The following is a 16,533-nucleotide window of genomic DNA, read 5'->3' as shown; positions in this document are numbered from 1 at the left end:
AGAGGCGGGTGAGTGGCCCCGGGAGGACGCGCATCACCTGCGTGGCGCCCCCCGGTGCAGTGGTGCGGTCCTGCTCCCTTCGTCTGTGAGCCGCGGCTCGCCCAGCCTCCTAGGATTGGCTCCAGCCTCCCATTCATGTAACCTGCGTGTGCGTGTACGTGTGTGTGTGAGTGTGTGTGGTGTGTGTCTCGCTCGCCCTCTCCGTCTGTGTGTAGAGAGCGAGGGTTGGGGACGGAGGCAGGCAGGCGAGCAGGCAGGGAGGGGAAGAAGAGGAGGGAAGCTATTAAACACACACACACTCACACACGCGCGCGCGCACACACCCGCCCCAACCCCCCAGAAGCCTCGGGATTGCAGCTGTTTCATGTGGGGCAGCAGTGCTGGTAGGGACGCCGGCCGGGAGCGGCCGGGAGCCGGAGCCAGGAGTGCGCGCGGGGCTGGAGACTTGCTGGGGCTTCGCTCCCTGCGGGAGCTATTGTTGGTCTCGCTGGAGCTGAGCGCAGAGCCGGGACCTGCTCCTTCCTGGGCGTCCTGCTCGGGCACGCGGAGCCGAGGAGCCTCGCCGCCGAGAGCGAGAGGAGCCACCGGCGCGGCGCCTTGCCTCTCTGCCGCCCTCCTCCCCGCTTCTCCGGCGGTGGCAGCCTACAGCCACGGTAAGGCGGCGCGATCCGTTCTACGGAAAAGCGCCTTTGGGGACCGCGGCGGCGCCTCGCCCGCTCTCAATACTCTCTGCGCTCGTTAGCTGGGGCAGGGTCGGAGCAGCTCGCGAGGATGCCCAGGGTTCCGGGAGAGGCTCGCCCGCTCCCCCGGCCCGCACCGGGGGAGGCAGGGGGGACGGCAGGGGCGCGGGTTGCCGGTGAGGCGAGTCGGTCTGGAGCCCCGAGCCTCTACCGCGCAGCCCCCGAAGCTTGCCGCGGACTGGAGCCTGGGAGCCAGGGCTAGGGGAGAGCAGGGAGGTGGGCGCGGGCCGAGGTTCGTCGGCCTCGCCCGGATCCCCTTCCCCACCCTGGCCCCAGCGCCCGCAGCCACTCTGCAGAACCGCCCGCCCCAGGGCCTCGGCGGGCGCTGGAGGAGCCCGCGAGGCGGCGCCGGGCTCCGGGGCTGCAGCCTGCCTTGAGGGGCAAGCGCCGGCTGCGGCGGCCCCGCACGCGCTGCGGTTGGAGGGAAGAACTGGGAGAAGCGACCCCAGCCTCGCGCCCTCTGCAGCCGGCGCGGCGCTCCTCTCTCCTAGCCTGCCGCGGTGTCCACCTTACCCTCGGAGCGAGTTGAGGCTGCAGCCGCCGGGTGGACACGCGGAACGCTCGTGTGTGTGTGTGTGTGTGTGTGAGAGAGAGAGAGAGAGAGAGAGAGAGAGAGAGGGAGAGAGAGAGATCGCTTGTACCCCCAGCTTCGGGGAAATGTGCTCTGGAATGAAATGTGATCACTGAGCTCCTTAGTCATTTTCTTCGCGATTTAAATATGCAGTTTTTATACTGGAGGAGCAGACGGGAAGGTGGTCTCGAGGAGAGTGTGTGTGTGTACACGCAACCAGGGAATCACAGTCAACTACTGGGGCGAGGGGAGGTTCAACTGGTGAGTCCTCGTTAGCTGGGCAGTAGGGTGGGCTTTGCTGGCCGCTGCCCTCCCTTCTCAGCCCTGCCTACGCCTAGGCGAGGTTTGAAAGTACTGGAAATTCAACTGCGTGGTCTCTAACTTTGGAAACTGGCTCCCCTTTCAGGGCGAGACGTTAAAGTGATTTGTGCACCCTGGTCCATGTGGACGAGGGTATTATTACTCAGGTGGCTTACGGATCCCTCTTCAGAATCGCGGCAATCCCCCGCCCGGTCCCTCACCCCCTCCTACCACCAGCCCTGGCGAGGTTTGTAGAGATGCAGCTATCTGTAAGCCACCAATGCGGCGAAAGCGGCGCGGAGAGACAGCCTGGGTTTTGCCGGGTCCTGCTTGCAGTCTTGGTATTTGACTAGACCACGAGATCGCTGCGCTACTTTTGGAAGGCGGCTGCGGGGCACACTCGGGATTCGAGCGCCGGGCTGAAAGGGTGCTCATGTGCTGAGCTGTGCGGCCGCGCACGCCGGGAGATCTGCCAAATGGCATCGCGGGCAATTACATAAACTGCCTCAGTGATTACCGGGAACCGTGATGCGAGCCCCCTGTTCGCGAAAGACAAGCCCGAAAGTTTGCCTGCTTGAGGAATGTAAGTACCGGGGCGCTCCTATCCCGGGACCAGACAAGGGAGCCGCCTCGCCACTCCTGCCACGGGCGTTGGGTGCCGATGCTGCTGTCCCTAAAGGACCGGAGATCGAGGCAGGGACTGGGAAAAGGATCTGGGATTGATCAGAGAGAAAAAGCCGGTCAGAACTCAGGATCCATTGAGTTTACAGGGCCCAAGCCTCCCCTTGGGGGTGTTGGGAGGCCTTCCAGGGAATGCTGTATGAGGAAACTGGCTTTGTGTCCTGGGGAACCCCAAAGGCCCTTTTCTCTGCTTCTCCGAGCGCCTCCTCCCCATCTGCCACACGCAGTTCCCTTCATGTTTAGAAACCTGCCCGCTATGCCTGGTCCCCCGCGCCCCCCGAGATGCCAAGCATCCCAGCAATGCAGGCCCACTCTGGCGCGGGGTTCGGAGGGAGAGTGCTGGCCTCTGCCAGAGCCCGCCACCACCAGGTACCTATTCCTGGTTTCCTGGGCTAGGCCGGCTTTGATGGAATGGGGACGGGTGCCGAGTATGGCTTCCGTCCCCCTCGCTTCTCTGCTACGCGGACAGCAATTTGCTTCTGTTTTGTTTATTCTCCACATCTCGCTGCTGCCCTTTGCCGCCTGCAGAACATTGATGGTCTTTGATAGAGAAACCATAGTAGAATGTTTTTAAATCTTATTTTTCGCCCATAGCGGGATAAGCAGCCCCAGACCTGCCAGTGCCCTGCAGATCGCTGAAGCCAGGGGCACAGTGGCCCTGAGCTCCCTCCTCCCGCAGGCGGGGGGTGGGGGCGTGCACGGGTGGGGAATTTTTGTTTTTGCCACATTCCATCTTCCGGAAACCTCGGATCCCCTCCCCCCCGCCCCCCGCCGAAATCTCGGGTCTGTCTGAGTGTGTTCCGCGCTGTAAAATAAATCCTCCCTCCCGCAGACCTGTGGGGCCGTTCGGATTTCCTGCCACTGCCAGGATCCTTAACAATGCGATTGCAAAGCTCTTGCTCGGCTGGGAAAAATCCCCAGGTGCCGGCCGGCCTCGCCTTGACCTTGCTGAAGGCGCCTTTAACCCGGCTGCCTGCCGGGCTGGGGCCGGGCCGCGGGGGTCCGGGAAGGTGGAGGGCGCCCTGGAGGGGCTGGGTTCGCTCCCGGGGCAGGACGGGAATCGGGTCGCGGCGGGGCGGCCGCGGGGAGGGTATGGGGCTCCGCAGCAACCTGTTTCCCTGCGCTCAGGGGCGGCGCACTCCCGCCCCTCGCCTCGGGGCTGGCCCCGCGCTACCCTCCTCCCCGCCGCCCTCAGGCAGCCTCCGGGGGTCCACGGTGGGCTGCGCGGGTCGAGGCCCAGTCGCGCTCCCCCAGACGCCTGCCCGTGCTCCCCGGCTTGAGGCTCCTCAGCGAGCCGAGCCGCAGTCCGCGCGAGCTGGGCCGCTGGGTGGGCGGGGCCGGGGCGGGAAACCCGAGCCGAGACCGCCGCGTTCCAGGCCAAGTTCCAGCCCGCGGCGCGGAGTGCAGGCGGCGCGTCCCTCCCCTTTCCTCGCCCGGCCCTCCACCCTCACCACCCCCGGCGCGCTCCCGGCGCCCTGCCGCTCAGCTTTGCCGGGAGCTCTCTTCGCCAAAGTTACAAGAGATGTTTTCACAGGTGGTGGCAGTGGAAGCGCGCGCGCGCTCGAGTGTGTGTTCGCGCGCGCGCCTGGGAGGGGAGGTGCGCGGCGAGGCCAGTCATCTGGCAAAGGAGATTCCTCTCTTTGTAGGCGTTAGAAGGGCGCGTTGAGAAGCAATCTGTTTTCTCTGGTGACGGTGAGGATGGGAAGTCCTTTCACCTGGTGGAATTGGACTAGTCGGAGCTGACTTTCCTGAGGTGAATGTGTGTCTCCTCTCGGCCCTGCTTTGCGAATGTTTGGAGATTTGCACGTCCCCACGTTCTTCAGGACTTAGGATGGAGACGTTCATGTAGTTTTAGGGGACTAATTCAGGGAAGGTTTTGTTCCTACCACGTGTCTTTGAGTGGGGGCAGTGTGCAGGTTGGTGTGTGAGTTCGCCATCTTCTGTGGTGGGGAAGTTGTCAGGGACGGAGAGGTTCAGTTTTCTAGAGAGGTCTCTTGGATTCATCTGTCAGCCTGCTAGTGTCAAGGCCTCTCTTTTGGGGCGGAAGGGGGGTGGAATGGGGGCAGTAGGCCAGTGAATCACCCTGATGGACTGTGGGGGAAATGGGATCAGCCTTGCTCAGTGCGGGGGCCCAGGGGGCAGAATCAAGGCTCAGCCTTAAAAAGAACCATCAGAAGACAGTTCTAGAAGCGAATGGAACGATCTGGAATACGAGGTAGTGAACTCCGTAGAAACGAGTGTTGCAGTAGAAGGCTGGGTATTGTAAGGGTGGGTGATTCGGATCTCCAAAGGCTCTCTTCCAATAGATCTGACTCTAGGTCGTAGAATCTCCTCAACCCTCTCTGGTTTTGTGGCAGTAAATTGATAGGATGTGACTTTAACCCCTTAATTTTCTGGAGGGGAGTCATGACTCTGTGGCCTTAGGCAAATTACCTTTGGAACTTCAGTTCTCTTGCTTGTAAAATAGGAAGATATTGTCTGGTTTACAACACTGTAAGGATTAAGGTCCATAAAACCTCTGACATGCTGCAGGCCATTCACAGATGGTCATTCCCTCCCACCTCCTTCATCCCTTTGGAACATTGTGCATTTGAGGGTGGGGAATGGGCAGGGAACTCAACAGCCCCAGAAGAACCAGCAATATTGCATCCACAGTCTATTTAAAAACAGCTCAAATGCTTGAAACCAAAATATCTTCTCTTTTCTTAGAAAAGTCATTTCCAGTTTTGTTAGAATTTCTCCCTCATTGAGTCCTTTTTTTTCTGACAGAATTACATCGTTGTGCAGGTTGGCATGTTGCGTAACCTGATATTTCCAGATCAAAAATTACAAATATGGGAAAGAAGGTGATTAAGAATTCAAGATACTGTTGGGCAACACAAGCAAGGGACTCAGTTTGAGATGCCTGCTCACTCTTTAAATGTCATAGTTTGAAGGAAAATGAAACCTACTAAGCGCACAGTACAATCCTCACCTGGGTACTTAGCTGCCGGTATAGTTCTAATGAACGGCTGCTCTACCTGGACCCCAACCCTCCTGCTGTTCCTGTCCCAATGCATTCTCCCACGTCCAGAAATGTAAAACATAAAACATAAGAACAATGGGATTTAAATCACTTCCTTGCAGGTTTGATTCCAAGAGCCTAGCAGGGTAAATCAACGTCAATTTCAGGGCCAATTTTTTTTTTTTTTTACCTGCGTTCTTACATGGTCTATCAGCCTGGCTTATTGTAACTGAAAACTAAATCGCTCCATCTTTACTTTGCGCTGACAGACCCCTATGGGGGCCACTTTGAAAGTGACACATGCCCCAGTTCCCAGTGAACCAAGCATGCGTGGATCCCTGAATTTATAGTTTTCCATAAGGAAGGCTTCTAATGAAACTGTAAATGTAGAGGCTTAGTCCTCTGTAGGTTATATATTTTTACTTTGTCACAGTTATTTTCCTGACTTTTATTGTCTTTATTCTAATTACCAAAGCAATACATGTTCACTGTAGCAAAGTAAGACAATATAGAGAAAAGCAAAAAGAAAATGTTTCACCACATTTTGGGTTGTACCTTCTCTTTCTGACTGTAGAAAAAAGTGAGATCATAGTTACAATATTTTGAATGTTTATTTTCCTTTAATGATAAAGCTTTCCATGTTATAACTTTTCCCCCAATGGCAACATTTTTAATGTCTACGTAGAACCCCAGTGCTTTAACATGGCATAATTTAGTTGAACAGTACCCAAATTTTGACTTTTCGTTTATTTTTAGTTTTTTTTGTTATTATCACAAAGCAGCAGTAATTATTCTTGTACACACTGTGTAATTTTAGTATTTCCTTAAGATAAATCCCTAGAAAGTGGGATTGTAGGGTCAGAGGCATATGCCATGGTGAGACTTCCGTCACACATGAGAAGCAGTAGGGTCTACTGTGATTTCTACTTCATTTTTTTAACCAGCCTATGACAGCTTACTTTGCAGTCCCTCTTGGGAGCTTAGGTAGTAGAGGAAGGTAGGGGTGATAAACAAACCTCAAGCAGGGGATTTGCATAACTTTGAGCTGTTCTGCTAAACTGTTAGGCAAATCTTTTTTCCAAGAACATTTTTCTTCGAATGAGTCTTCACTCTCTGTAGCCCTTCAGCCAGCAATGGAGTTGAAATATGTAAATATGTGTCTCTGTATTGTAGGTGGGGCTGGCTCCCTGGTGAATGACAAACAGTTCCTCAGAGAAGTGAGTGTGTCTTTGCATTTGGATTCCCCCCTGCCTTTCTTTTCTTTCTTTTTTTTTTTTTTTTTTGGTTCAGAAGCCTTAGAAAAGCTTAGTAAGGAAGCCACCCCACAGTAAGCTTATCCACCCTCCTAACCCCACCCTACCCTGCACAGCATTTATTGGGAAAGTCAGCCTAAATGTCTCACTTCATGATCCCTGGGCACAAAAAAAAAAAAAAAAAAAAAGCCTATATTGCTGTTTCCAAAGTGGTAGTAATTGGGCTCTACTCTTGTCCCATCCTTGCCTGGGCCAGTTCAATCTGAGGGTGTGTTTGTCAGCCTTCCTCTTTCACGTGTCAGATTTCTGTGACCCAGAAAAGATTTGTTCCCTGTGGTTAGATGACTCGTCATCTGACAAAGGGTTCCGTGCAGCCAGTGGGGGAAGTCCTGTCCTCCCATTACCAAGGTGTCCCCAGGCTCAGCAGGAGACATCAGGAGTTCCTTTAGATAGGATGGAGAGGACACCTCAGCATTGTTTGATGGTGTGGTCACCATAAAGGAAACCCACTTTGCTGGTCACAGACTCTGAATTCTGACAAGTGTTTTTACATGCTGCCTTGATACTGATTCCACTCCAGTTTCACTAGGGAAGGTGAGAGAATATTTTTGTTCTTTGTCACATTCCAAACCTCAAATCGGGGCTTTTCTTTCATTTGGAAAACAAAAAGGAAACAGGACATCAATGTAGCAGGATCTCAAGAGCAGGTGTTCCGTGTCCCCTCGTCCCTGTCCCCTGAGTCCTGCATTTGCTTTGCCAATGGATGGCAGTAGCCCTGTGGCCTGGGCCCACGGTAGGGAAAGCATATCAGATGCAATTGAGTATTCATTATAATTGTCAAGAACCCTAGGTTTTAAGGATGTTTGTCTCATAAAGACCCCATTTTCTCGCTGTGGAATGATTGTTGATTTCTAAAAGTCTGGTCTTTGAACTCTTTGAAAGTCAAACCAAAGAGTTGGAGCTAATACTTATGGCTCCGGTAAAACACTTGCCCATTCCTGGAATCAGTTTCCCTCTCTAGAAAATTAGGTAGGGAGAGGAGAGTAGATTTGATGTTTTATTAGGTAGTGCTTCTCAAACTTTAATATGAACACACCTTACCCAAGAATCTTGTTACAATGCAGGTTCTAATTCAGTAGGTCTGTAGTAGGTCTGAAGATTCTTGGGGCCCAAGAATCTGCATTTCTGACAAGCTCCCAGGGGATGCTTTGCTGCTGGTCCATAGTCCAGCTTGGAGTAGCAAGGTTTCAAGCTGCTTCCTACTCTGACATTATTACAGAAAGTAATAATAGTGACCTCCAGATGTCAGGGGGAACGGTCTTATATTTATAGTTTGGTGTTGTAAAGGATGTGTTCGTTCTTGCCTTTGGGGCTTTGAGAATTGGCATCTTCATTTCCCCAGGCAGGGTGGGCAGGGACATTGTCAATCCTCTCATCCCGTGGTTGTCCAGGAAGTGGAAGGATGGGGCAGGAGCAAAACAGAGTGCCTTCTGTGTGTCAGGTAGCTGCTGTTCCGGGCCATGTTCTGGATGGGGAGACAAGCTCCGAAAGTCAAGCCATCCGCCCAGGGGCACACCCCAGGGGCACACACCAAGGCCCAGCATTTGATCGTACACTTCTTGGCCCGCAAACCTTATTTTTCTTAGCGTGGCAACTTTGTAACTTTCTAGAATGCCACGTGATTAAAACGGAGTGCTTAGCAAAGTGTTTCCCTTTAGAGGTGCTTTTACTGGGCCTACCTAAGAGTGAATCAAGACATTTAAAAATTCGCCTCATTATCATGCAAGCAATTAAAGCGCTTAAGAGCTTAAAAGCAATTTGTTCAAGTTGGTTAAATATCCGCCCTCCCCAGTCTTGTTTGTATTATTAATTTATTCATCAAACTGTGACATCAAAACCATGGTGAAGGTAAATTTCAGTATCTTCCGATTGGTGAAATCTTTCAAATAAAAGGACTTTGCACTGATGAGAGCCACAGTGTAAGGATCTGGTTCAGGATGAGTCAGAGAAACCAGCCTTTTACTAAATAAACCCAGCCCTGCTTTGGCCTCTGGATGAGTATTGGTCATTGAAACGTTTTATTAACGTGCAGTTATTCTGAGAACCAGTCAGCAGTGCAGCTCTTTGCACACATTAATTAGCTGATCTTCACATCACCCCCACACAGCAGATAAATAGCATTAACCCTGCATCTGAGAGAACAAACGGACACACAGCGATAAGGGTAGAAGAAGCAAACTCTTGCCTTTCAGGAAGGGTGATAGAGGTAGGTGACATTAGGGGACTCCATGAGTTTGTCACTTAATAAATACTCCGTGGTACACTAGGTAACTCCAGAGCTGTGCTGTGCAAGGTGGTGGTCACTAGTCACAAGTTAAGTTAAATTTAATTAAAATTAAGTCACATTAATAATACATTTCCTCAGTTGCACTAGCCACATTTCAAGCACTCGAGAGAGGATAGTGACTCCCCTATCAGACAGCCCAGATACAGATCATTTCCATCACTGCAGAAAGTTCTTTTGGACATTGTTGGTCTAGAAGCTTGGGATAATCAAAGACTAAGGCAAAGGTCCTTGCCCTTCTGGAACTCTCATGTAAAATAGCCTAAAAGGATACCTGATATTGGACAGCCATTGTATAACCCAAGCTGTGGCTGGGTCCTTCTGGGTGGTGGGTAGGCACCCACCCCGCTGGAGCTCAGACTTCAGTTCAAATCCCTGTTCATCCACGTACGGGTTCTATGACTAGAGGTAGGTTATTTAAAGTCTCTGTGCCTCTTTGCAGGTTCATGCTACTATTTTTTCGCTTACTAGCCAAGATTGTTTGAAAGACAATGTTAGATTCCGCAGAAGGTGCTGGGAGACAGGTATTCTCCTTTGCTGCTGGTGGAAAGCAAATTAACATATGCTTTTAGGAAAGCAATTTGGCTATAACTGTCAGTAGTCCTAGAAACACTTACTCCCCTTATCCCAGTATTCCAATTCTAGGAATCTCGCCAAAGAAAATAATCAGAGATGGGCAGAAAAGATGTAAGAATAAAAATGTTCATTGTAGTGTTATTTATAATGGTGAAAAAAGAAGAAAAACAATTGGACTGGACAAGTAAAATATGTCAGAGCCAAGCAGTGGGATATTATACAAAGATTAAATGTTGTTTCTGACATGTTTTTTGTGTCATGGGAAAATGCCACAATACAATTTATGTTTAGAAAAATACTGAACACTCTACTGTTAAATCCCAAATATATTTTTCAAAGCAGACATCTGTTGAAACAGGGCTGAAAAGAAATAGACAAAGTATTAAAGGTTGTAACCTGTGAATTAATAGAATTTTTGATGATTTTGAGAGAATCAGTTTAGCTTTTTCCCCTAAATTTTGTGTTTTATTTTATTTTACTTTTTTTTTTTTTTTTAACTGAACTAACCTATAAAGTTTGACAACTGCGTGCCCCCCCGGGGCCCTGTGCTCTCCCCTGTGCTGTGCGGTCAGGGACTCCCAGCTGTTCCTAATCTGCCCTTTCTAGCAGTTTGGAATTTCTGGCTTATCCTGTCTAGTGTTTGTCTGCCGTCAAGGCCTGGACGTGCTTCCTAGCATCCAACCTGAATTGCTCTTTACAGACCCTGAAGTCAGTTTCTACGGTGAGCGCTCCGAGGTGATTACGACTAAGCAGCCTGGAGTATTGGGGGAGAACATCAGCTTTGGAGCCCGAAAGAACTGGGTCAGACCCTGACCCTCACCTCCTGGCTGTGTGACCTCGGGCAACCCTTCTGGGCCTCAGAGTCCTCATCTGTGAAATCGGGAAAGCAGCGGAGCCCATCTCATATCACACGGCTGTGAGGATTAAGTGTTCATTCAGCAGAACACCTGGCACACACAGGTAAGTAATGACGCAGGTGACTTTGGGGCCATTGAGAACGTCAGCCCCTTTGTCCCCCAGGATGCTCTCTGGAGGTTGGCAGGATCCCTACTTTCCTGATGAAGGAGTGTGGCATCTGGTGGTTGCAAGACTTGTCCCTGTCACGTGGGTTCGGGTTTGCAGAGCTGGGACTCAACCGATTCCTGGCTGATGCTGAGTCATGCGCCGTCTCTGGTACAGGCTGGCAAGCTCTGTTGCTGCCTGGGCCGTTTTCCTTTGTGTATTGGTTTCCCTGGAATGCACTTCATCCTAATCCGGTGTAAACCCCTCAACATTTCCCAGCCATGCACTCGTCCCTCTCCAGGAATAAATAAAGTGGACATTCCTTTTATGCAGGTTGAATGATTGTAGCAAAAAGATGCCTAACTAAAAAGTAGTCCTGATAGAGTGACAGAGGCAGGGATGCTCGGCCTAGAAACACTTTCCAGGAAGTATCCAGGACGCTGTGGTCCAGCTCACTTTTTGCCCTCTTGAAAGGTCTCCTCCCACACTTCCCCTCTTGGTAGCTTGAAAGAGACCCTGGATTTGTGGATGGCCCCGCTGCCAATCCTGATACTTTATTGCTGTGGGACCTCAGCAAGTTACTTAATGTCTTCACGCCTTAGTTTCCTTATACATAAATTGGGAATAATAATGATTACTGGGTAAGGATGTTGAGAGGATTATCATGAAAGAATTTGGCAGTTTTGTGAGTCCTTGTCATTGCTGAATGAGCATCGTTATTTCCAGAGCCTTCAAAGTAACTTCTTGAGGGTCACCAGAGTCATGAGTTATTTTTCCTCCACTACGGATGGTTCTCCCAGGTACTTCAGTTAAGTACTTTTTAAAGCCATGTAAGACAGTAGTCAGTGCCAATGGATTTTGGGTTGAATTCGCTGTTCGTCTCCTGGTAGCTGTATGAGTTCAAGTAAGTTACTTCTCTGAGCTTTCAACATTCCTTTTTTCATTTATAAAATGGAAACTAGAAGTCTCTACCTCAAAGGGTTGGTGTGGGGTTGGTGAAGCCTGTAGAGTGCCTCACAGGCAGCGTCTCCTGTGTGAATGGCAGCTCTTGGCATCGCTATTTTTCCTTCCTGTTATCTCCTCACCCACTCACCTCCTGGTCCTGTGATTCTTCCTTCCAGAGCCTTGACTGAACTGTCATCGTAGTTCAGCGGTGGACATAGGTGTGCATGTGTGTTGGGGGGCAGTCTGGGTGCTTGGGAGGGTTCAAGGAAGCCTATTCAGGTTTTTGCAGGTCAGACTCCGAGAGGACCTCTGGCATCCCTGCCTTCTGAAAATGGAGGTGCCTGTAGAAGTGGAAAAACCATCCTGGTTCTGATTCCAGCTCTGTCCCTTTGCCACTCTGCACCAGCGTGGTCAGAATCATTCTCCACCTGCTTCTCTGAGCGGTCGGCAGGTGCTAGATTTCGAGTTCCAGCCTTGGCTGTACCTTAGCATCACCTGGGGACTCTTATCAATGACCAGCACCCCAGCCCCACCTCCGAGTGCCCTGTAACGGCTCTGGCTGGGACCCAGGCATCAGAGCTCTGCAGAGCTCCCCAGGTGATGCCAAGGTGTAGCCGAGACTGAGAAATGGTGCAGAGTGTAGAGCCTCGTGACATGTTTGTTTCCTCCCTTCTTCAAAGAAGTGTAAAATGATCCTGTGTTGAGGAATTTATGTATGAGGCAGGTGACCTAATTTATTTGAGCCGTGGGACTACAGATATAGCAATCAAGGCTTCTTTCCCACCCCTTCCCCGGGCCTTCTGGCAAACTGGGGCATCTTCAAGGGTTAGAAAAGTAGCCTTGTCTCCCAGCCTATCCTCTTGTTCCAACACAGTTATGTTCTGAGTGCTAGAAAAGGCCTAGCCCTCGCCTGGAGATGTTGTGATACTGCTTTGACCTGGTTTTGCTCCTTTTATGTTTGTTTCTGGGCAGAGCGCTATTAACTATTCATGCACAGCTCTCCACCCAGCCAGCGGGGCCTCAGGATTCCCTGGGTAGAAAAGGGAATGCCTGATGCGGTTCCACTTCCTGTAAGAGGCTAATGAGATGGAAGTAGCTCTTCAGGGTGGGTGCCAGAGTCCTGATATGGCCCAAAGGCTTGGAGACTCTGCCCCTCTGGATGGTTTGGGTGATTTTTACATCTTTTAGGTAATTAATATTTGCTTGAGAAATCCTCCTACTTGAGATCATCTCAAACCACACCCCACCCCCGTGCCCCAAGCTGGGAAAACATGCTGTGTTCTGGAGAGGGCCTTTGAAACTTAACATGCATGGGCACTGCCTGGGGACTCTTCCAAGCATGGGTTCTGATTCAGTCAGCGGGAGCATGGGCCTGAGACTCTGCATTTCTAATAAGCTCCCAGGAGATGCTGATGCTGTTTGTTGAAGGCCCATAGGTTCTAAAACCTTGATCTTCCTTCCTGCTCCCTCCTTCTTCTCATCTCCCCAAGTTCAGGACTACCGTGCGTGGAGTATCAGAGTGAGTGTAGTCCATCAGATTTGCGCATCTCTTTGTCGGTATTGTGGTGGCCTCAGTGGTGGAAGCTGCAGGGGGACGCTAGACATAGTAAACGCTGGTCATTTTCATAGTGTCACAGAAAGATTCTAGTTCCACGTACTACATTGTCCTCTTCAGGCTTCTTTCATGTCCTCAAACTAATTAAACCTCATGACACGTTGTGGAATAGGTAGTTATTTTTATTGCTAGGATAAATATTACTTTGAAAATTTTATCACGTTTATCATGTTTTTATTTAATGTGATTTTTTTTTTTCTGATTACACCAGTAGTACCTGTAAACAACAGAAAATTTTAGAAACCTAAGATAACCCAGAGAACAAATGAAAATGACCCACGATCCTGCCATATAGAGGTAGCTCCTCCCAGCCTTTTGGTTTTCTCTCCAATATTGAGTCCACATATAATCCTCCTCCCCCTCCCCCGACCCCCTCCCCCACCATTTGGAGCAGATTGTACAGATTATACTAAGGTTTTGCAACCTTAGTATATCACATTTCCCCACGCCATTAAACCTTCTCTCCAAAATGACGTTAAATAGCGACGTAGTAGTCCGTCACAAAGATATGTCATTATTTGTTTAACCAAGTTCCTGTTGCTGTTTTCAGTTTCTTACCACTGTCAGTAATGCTGAGATCAACATTTTAATGTGCTTGTCTGTTTATTTCCTTCAGCCCAATTTCTTTACTTGAAATTGCTGGGTCAAAGATTATGCAGCTTTTTTTTTTTTTTTTTTTTAAGGCTTTTGCTATGTGATGCTAAATGGTCCCGGGGAAGGATTGAGCCCAGTTTAAATTCCCTCTTGTTTGCTAAGAGTTAGATCAAGGAAGTGATCATTGCTCACATTTTATGTGGGGAGCTGTCACTCACCAGCAGTGCCAGGGTATCACTGGAGACACCCAGAGCAGACGTGCCCCGCTGGCACCCCAGCTCCTGGCCAGTGTGTGTGGAATGGCATCCGTGCTCAGCGCGATGGTCATTGGGCTGTCAGGGTGACCAGGACCACAGTTTGCTTCCTGGATCTGTGAAGATGTCTGTATTTTTGAGGGAAGAGGGAAAGGGAGAAGAAAGCCACTAACACGGTGTCTCCCAAACTTTAGGCTCATAATCAAAATATATCCAGAGCCTGACCATTCCCACCACCTGCACTTTTGCCACCCTGGTCGGAGCCCCATCTTCTTGTACCTGGGGGACTGCATAGCTTCCCTCACTGGGCTCCTGCTTCTGTACTCACCCCCTTGCACTTCATTCTCAACACAGCAGCTAGAGTGATCCCATTAAGATGTGAATCAGAACGAGTCACCCCTCTTTTCAAAACTCTGTCATGGCTCCCCGTTGGCCTTGGAGTAAAGGTCATAGTCCTTACACGACCTACAAAGGAGGTGGACTCCTCCAACGTGGAGGAGTCCATGCCAAGTCTCCCCGGCATCTCTGACCCCACCTCCTGCTCTGTTGGAACACTTCAGGCCCACTCCTGCCTCAAGGCTACGACTTCTGCCTGGAGTGTTCTTCCCCTGGACATCTGCATGGCTAGCTGCCCACCTCCAAGTCTTTGCTCCTCCATCACCTTCTCCTCAAGGCCCACCCTGACAATCCTGTTGCATTGGTGAACCCCCTTCCCTGCCCCTAGTTTTCCAGACCCCTCCTACCCTGCTGTGTATTTTCTTCTTTCCATGGTGTTAAATACTATGCGTTACGACTTTTTTTTTTTTTTTTTTTTTTTATTTGCGGTACGCAGGCCTCTCACTGTTGTGGCCTCTCCCGTTGCAGAGCACAGGCTCCGGACGCGCAGGCTCAGCGGCCATGGCTCACGGGCCCAGCCGCTCCGCGGCATGTGGGATCTTCCCGGACCGGGCACAAACCCGTGACCCCTGCAGTGGCAGGCGGACTCTCAACCACTGCGCCACCAGGGAAGCCCTGTGTTACGATTTTAACAAGATCACTCTGGCTGCTGTGTTAAGAATAATCTGAGGGCAGGACTGGGGGTCCAGTTCAAGGGCAGAACATGCTCTATAATTTACTTCTTTGTTATGCGTATGGGCTGTGGACATCAATAAAGGCCGCCCAGCTGAGAGCAGGCAGAGGCTCTTTATTCAGAGCCGGCTGTAACAAGGGAACCGGCCACCATCATGAGCCTCGGGTGAGACTCAAAGGCAGGCAGGGAAGTGGGGAAGGTTGACAGTGAAAACAGGGGAAGCCTTGAGCGCTGCTTTGATTGGAGGCTGTTGGCCTGAGGAAGCTGGGAGCGGGCCGTCTTCTGTGTTTGGTTTGGGAAGCATATTTGTCTTTTCTCATTGGTCCTGATGTGGACGGGAGGAAAAATTAGGAAAGCTGGCAGGTTACTGACCAAGTCCTGACCATGGGGGGCTGGTTCCTGCAGAGCTTGGGGGATCAGATTTCTGTTTTCATATATGTCTGGCTGTTTTCCATTTGTCTGTTTAGCCTCTCGGGACCATGGTGCGTCTCCACGAGGCAGCCATCTTGGTGTTTTGTTCACTGAGGTAACCCCAGTGCCTAGAGAGTGTCTGCCACTCTCAAGAAGAGTCTCTCAATCTTTGCTGAATTCTGTGCTACGTTTGGCCTACATGACCTCTTGAGTCCTCACAGCCCTCAAGCTGAGGTCTTGTTTTTCGCATTTTCCAGAGGAGGAAATGGGGCTCACAGAGGTTCGACCTCTTACACAAGGTCACCCCCGCACCGCCACCAGTGAGTCAGGGAGCCAGGGTTCCTGCCCAGATCTACCTGACCGTAAAGGAGATGTCCGTCTGCAGGAGCTGTTCTGTAGTTAGTCCACGGGAAGTGGAGGGGTGGGGAGCTCGTCCACTCTCCTTTGTGGCAGGAGCAAGATACGCACCATCGGGCTTCCCTGGTGGTGCAGTGGTTGAGAGTCCACCTGCCGATGCAGGGGACACGGGTTCGTGCCCCGGTCCGGGAAGATCCCACATGCCGCGGAGCGGCTTGGCCCGTGAGCCATGGCCGCTGAGCCTGTGCGTCCGGAGCCTGTGCTCCGCAACGGGAGAGGCCACAACAGTGAGAGACCCACATACTGCAAAAAAAAAAAAAAAAAAAAAGAAAAAAAAGAAAAAGATACACACCATCTTCAGATGTCTCGGAATTTTCAGCTGAAACTTTTAATAGAAGATGTGCAGCCTCTCCCGACACCTGCCTGCACTGATGACTGGTGCCTTGTAGCTGAAATTAATTAAGGTTCCTAGAAAGAGAATTTCCCTTCATAACCTACCCCTGAAGGTGGAAATAGGCAGGAAATTCATTCTACACCAGAGTTTGGGTGATTGTCTCAGGCACCAAACAAGTTTCTAAGGCCCCCACCTTTGGGCTGGTGTGTGTGTGTGCGTGTGTGTGTGTGTGTGTGTGTGTGTGTGTGTGTGTGTGTGTGTGGCGGGGCCGGGGATGGGTGGGTGGAATGCCTATCATTTACAGCACATTCTTGGAACTTTTCAAGTTAAAGTGTTGCCATGGTAACTCTCATGGTTGTCATTTCTTGATTTGGTGTTGTCACTCATCTCAGTTTCCCATCCCTTAATAATCGTGAAATTCAA

At 50.7% G+C, this 16,533-nt stretch overlaps 1 protein-coding gene across 11 annotated transcripts in view; it reads left to right on the top strand.

Annotated features, from left to right (window-relative positions):
• The first annotated feature begins 352 nt into the window (after positions 1–352).
• Positions 353–16,533, top strand: part of TENM4 (teneurin transmembrane protein 4) — a 739,976-nt gene continuing 723,795 nt past the window's right edge. For 7 of the 11 annotated variants that reach the window (XR_009564930.1, XM_060303779.1, XM_060303777.1 and 4 more), the window contains exons 1-2: positions 2,017–2,194; positions 10,170–10,429. The gene's annotated coding sequence lies outside the window, so the exon portion shown is untranslated. Of the gene's footprint in view, positions 654–2,016; positions 2,195–10,169; positions 10,430–16,533 lie in introns of those variants that run through there. The other 4 variants (XM_060303782.1, XM_060303783.1, XM_060303773.1 and 1 more) reach the window with 3 other exon arrangements.

The sequence above is a fragment of the Globicephala melas genome, chromosome 8 (assembly GCF_963455315.2).
Source record: "Globicephala melas chromosome 8, mGloMel1.2, whole genome shotgun sequence".
In the NCBI taxonomy this organism is placed as follows: domain Eukaryota; kingdom Metazoa; phylum Chordata; class Mammalia; order Artiodactyla; family Delphinidae; genus Globicephala; species Globicephala melas.
This window is presented reverse-complemented; position numbering and strand designations above follow the sequence as displayed.